Source organism: Mustela nivalis (assembly GCF_964662115.1).
Source record: "Mustela nivalis genome assembly, chromosome: 6".
Lineage (NCBI taxonomy): Eukaryota > Metazoa > Chordata > Mammalia > Carnivora > Mustelidae > Mustela > Mustela nivalis.
In genome coordinates this window covers 79,617,360-79,622,601 of record NC_139025.1, presented here as the reverse complement: position 1 = coordinate 79,622,601, position 5,242 = coordinate 79,617,360, and the positions used below count along the sequence as shown (strand labels likewise).

Sequence of the window (5,242 nt, the reverse complement as noted above, 5' to 3'; positions counted from 1 at the left end):
CTCCTGGCCCTGAGGGCAGCTGCAGTATCCACTCTCTTTATCCCCTTCCCACGTGTTTACGCAGCTCGGGGACAAGGGTGAAATAATGAGTGGCCGTGCTGAGCAGCAAGGACAGCAGGAAACAAGAGCCACTTATAGAAATATCATGGCTTTAAGCAGATTTTTAAAAACACATGGACTCTTTTCAAAGTAGCAGGCTAAAAAAGAGTGAAAATTGGGCTTGTTGGCAGAGGATCTATCTGTGAATCCTGGGTCTGTTATTTGCTGTTTGTGTAGCCTTAGGAATATCTCTGTCTTCTCTGTGCCCCTATTTCTGTCTCTCTGTGTTTCTCTCTCTCCCTCTCTCCCTCTCTCTCTCTCTTTTCTCTCCTTGCTCTCTCCACCTTTTCCAAAATTTCTAGTCCCTAATTTCTGCCTCATACTTCTGAGAGTAACTGGTATGGGCTAAGGTTAACGGAATCCTTCTCTTGGCAAGGCTTGGACCCCAGCTGGCTGAGTTGTTCCAAAGAATCCTTGGCTGGGAGTTTGGGGGGATATGCTGCTCCCTTTGTGAGGAAGAGGGAATTCCCCTGGCTTGTCCCACCTAAACTCCCATTCCTTAGCCAGGAATCAGGTTGACAGGACTTTGTTCCCTGCTCCGTTTCAGCTCTGTCTGCCTCTATATCTTCTTGCCTTTCAGCTGTACTGAACTGCTTTTGTTTTCGCCTGTCTCGTGTCTGTACCCACCACTCCCTCAGCTATGAGACACGGTGCTCCCCAATCCTAACCGCTGGTATTACTCACTCTATAAAAAATACAGCAAAACCGTCAACGTCTCTGATAATTGCCAGAATGCCTACTGTCTGAGGGTGCTGTGTGTCCCTCTAAGGTGGACCAGAGTGTACTGTGTTACCATCCCACCTCTAGCCTTGAGGGCTGTTTCACTAGGGCTCAGAACAGTCAGTGTCTGATGCTTAGAGCTATGCAGTAAATGTTTGCCAAATTAATCATGATCTGTCCCCAGCCTTCTTAATGGAGTCAGCCTACCTAAGTTGGAGATCATTTTTTTTTTTTTTTTGGTATTTTAGAAACAGGATCCGATTTTTTTTTTTTAATTTTAGAGACAAAATAATGAACATTATTGTTCTGTGCACAGATATGTCATGTGCCTATTAAAGTGGATTTTAAAGCAGCCAGTGCCAGCAGAGGTTTTATCTGAGGATACTAACAGAAATGGAGCAAGTCTGAGCTGGAAAGAAATGTAGAGATGACTAGGGCAACCCCCTCCTTTTACACAGGAATAAAGCAAGGTGCAGAGTTTAAATATATTGACAAAGGTCATTAGAGAACACAGTGATTTTTTGACTCAGAACTCTGCTTTTTCTAATCCTCTTCACCCTGTGATAGACACAGAAAGGCGCACGCACACACAAGCACACAACACACACCGAATGCCTAGCTGCTGAGGACCCACTGTGAGTACAGCAGGGTGCGTGGCTTTTTGAGCACCCAAAGCCACAAGGCTTACCCTCAAAGGCTTCTCTGTTTAGTGGGAGAGGCAAGACATGCACATACCTAGGTAGAGCAGTGCAGCAATCTGAGAGGAGGCACCATGTTTCAGAAAGCCTGGAGCAGTTCAGCCAGGAGTCTGTGAGAGAGAGAGGGAAGGACTGAGCTCACAAAGGGGACAAAATAGCAGAGCAGCAAAAGAATGGACCATGCCCCCTGGGAGATGGGGCTGAATATGCAATAATGGTGGAAAAGGCTATTCCAGGAGAGCAAGCACAAGGCAGTAAGGCAGGAGGGGTTGGGTGGTATGTGATTTTTATCCTGTGCTGTTGCTGTGAACCACCTCAAATAATACGTGGAAAATGGCAGAGTAGCTCAATATAGTGAGAGGTAGAGTTGGAGATGGAAATAAGGAAAAAGAAAGACAGACAGACAGAAATAGGGACAAGGCTGGGCATTGTTGCACAGTCCAATGACCAGGAAGGATTCCCCAAGTGCACCAGAAAAAGGAGATTGGAATATTTGAGTCAAATATGTGCCATGTCTTTTTCTATGGTCATCACACTTGTATTGACAAGAAGACAGTGTCCCACGAATACCTCACACACTGTGAGTGCAGAAGCTTAAATCTATTCATTTGCGCATGTGACCTCTGCTTCTCTGATGAAAAACGTGTTTTGGACTAGTTACCATGAATGGACTTGGCTCTCTCTGCCACTTAAAGCATCTAGGGCCTGGATTCCCACTGCTCCGGAAGATCCTATATAGAGAGAAAATGTATCTTGCCCGTATAGTGCAGCTTCTCAGTGTCTCCAGTAAAGCCTCGGAGGCAGGTTTGAAGGAGGAGGGTGGCAAGGCTAAGCTATAGGCTTCAAATATGGAATCCAGCTGTAGTGTGTGACATGGTAGAGTAGGTCTTCTCAAATGTCTACGCACTTGCCAGTCACCTGGGGACCTTATGAAAATGCAGATTCCAGTTGAGTTGATCTATTATGAGGCCTGGGATTCTGTATCCAGAACAAGCTTCTGGGAGATGGCGACACTGATTATAAGCAAGGTTGGAAAGCATGTTTTTGAAGGGGGTCCGTTAATCCCCCCTGGTCTAGACTACCCTCATCCCTGATTATGCGTGGGGGGCTTTTAAAAATGACCTATGCCTGGTCTCGTTCCAGCCTTTCTGTTTTATTTGCTGTGAAGTAGTGAATACATTCAAAGATCAAAATATTTGTACCATGCTTTATCCTCCTACTTAATATTTATTCCTGCAAAATATCATAAACTTTTAGACAATTAATCAGTTCCTGGCATATTGTAAATCCTCAGTCAATGCATGGTTGATAAATGAGTGAAAATGACATACAGATGTTAAAGGCATACACAATACCCAGTCGGCATTAAAAATTACCATGTTATGGATAATGTCATATCATTTAAGTAAAAGTGTTTAATTATGATAAAAGTGGATTGTGTCAACTATACGGTTTGATGGAATTAATTCTAGTGTTCTACTCATAGTAAGGAGGGCTCTTCCACATCAAATAGTTTCTATTGGTGGGTCATGGAAACAATGCAAGCGTCTTTTGGGGCCTTTCCTATTCCCATCAACTGTAGGTGTTTCCTTTTGGAGACCTGAGTTGGTCTTGAATGACTAAATGAAGCTTACTACCATTAGGAAGGAGACTAAAATTAGCATTTTGGAGATTTTTCAGGGACACGACATGCTGATCCATGTGTCTCTAAAAGGGCAAACACATCTGTTTCCAAGACAACAAAAGAACATCCACTCTGGTGAAGATGTTGAGATCAGCCTGACCACAGTGAAGTAAGCATGTGGGTGCTGGGACTCTGTCGGAGACCTGGCTAGGTTCCAAATCTGGCTCATTGCTTGCAGCTTTGATAATCCAAACAAGAAGTAAAAGGGAAACTTGGCTAAATTATGTACCACTTCAGCCCCTTATTGGAAACATCTTTAAGAAAACAATCAAGTTGTGGATAATGAAGCTCTCCCTTTTATTTTCTTCTTCTCATCTGTTGTGTTGTTGCTGTTGTCATCACTGCAAAACAATTTCCAACTTAAGGGAGCAGTTCTCTCTCTCTGAAGAGACCAGAATAAGCATATGCTGCCATGTGTAGTTCACAAAACGTCTAAAAACCAAGAGCATCTTCCAGAGTTGCTCTTTGCCGTGCTCACCCCTTGGCCTTCTCTCCCATCTGCTCTTTACATAGACTAACTTACCTGCAGATTAGCTCCCAGGGGGTGGCAGAGAAGGTGAGAGATCTGTGCCAGAAGTCTCAAGAAGGATGTTTGAGGTAATAATGCCCACCTAGACGTGAGAACTGACTGAGGACATTTGGAACTATCTCCACTTGTGAATAAGAAGAAGACACTTCTGAACATTAGTCGCATCATTCGAGGGAATGAGAAAAGTCGGATGGCATTTTCAAGATTTTTAGAGTGGAAAGAAGAGAATCGAATTGCTGTAGCTACACTGGAAATGTTCTGTGGACAGCATAATTCTGGACCACAGTATTTCTCTCTAAGCCCAAAGGGCCTGAGGATCTACTGATCCATGATCCATATGCATACATAGGGCCACACGTTCATTTCCTTGGATATGACGACAAAAGCAGCCAGGGGGTTCAACTCCAGGATAAGAATGAAAGGAAATGACCGCTTGTGTGAGTAGGACTGGATTTACTTAATTCACTAGGCAAACGTGTCCCCTTTGGCAAAATATGTCACTAGCTGAAAAATGTATCACTATCCACCATCTTCTCTGAGAGAAAGCTGTGGTAAACAAATTTCATGGCAGAACAGGATTTTCAGAGACTAAAAAGTCGGCATTTACGTTTCATCCAGACTGCAGCTGTGACCAAAAATAATCAAGCAGAACTGGGGTTAATTGTGCAGCAACCTACACCCTCCATATTCTACTAAATCCCCAGGGGATCCTTTTTTTTTTTTTTTTTTTTCTCGTCACTGCTGACTCAATGACAGGTACCATTTTAGATTAGTACAGGTTTCCCGAAGACAAGGCAAAGCAACATAGTTTGGCTCTGAAGTCTAAACATTGTAATTAAAATTTTCCTATGAGAGCAATATTTTGCATATAATGTGTACTTCACAATGTAGTAGGTTTTAACTACCAAGATATACACTTTCCTAAGTAGGTCCTATTAAAACAATTTAATAGTGTGTCAGCACCTACCAATGTGTATATAAAAACACAATTGTGTGGTTTGTTTTTCATGCAGTGAGCTGGTTCTGCTAGGGTCTGTCAAGGGCTATTGAAACTCACTTTGAACTAGCAGGATTACATGATTGGAACTGTATTCATTGAAGGTCTTTATTTTTCAGGCTGACAGATGAAATGCCTGATAAGTTATGGAAGATACACTTAAGAGGTATTGAGTATTTTTTGCATGTGCAATGGCATGCAAAAATATTTAATATTCCCAATGAACATGGGCATATTGATGTTTTAGTGACAAAGCACATGGATAAAAAAGAAAGAGAAGAAAATAGAAACACATGAATTCTTAAATCAGCTTGGTCAGTTGCAGACGAAGCTAAATTCACTCATTTTTAATCTTTAAAGTTGGACTAAATGGAGATTTCCTAGATCAGAACTCACACTGAGCACACCCAATTGTGGACTAAGGAAGTCAGCACTGTCAGACTTCATGGAGGCAAATTATGCCGTGGATCCAAATAGCCTAAATTATTCTACAGATTGTAAGATGGCCTTGGCTT

The 5,242-nt window shown here is 42.5% G+C and overlaps 1 protein-coding gene across 2 annotated transcripts in view; it reads left to right on the top strand.

Moving 5' to 3' along the window:
* The window catches only part of SEMA6D (semaphorin 6D), a 573,864-nt gene that overhangs the window by 441,492 nt on the left and 127,130 nt on the right, over positions 1 to 5,242 (top strand). The window lies entirely within an intron of this gene.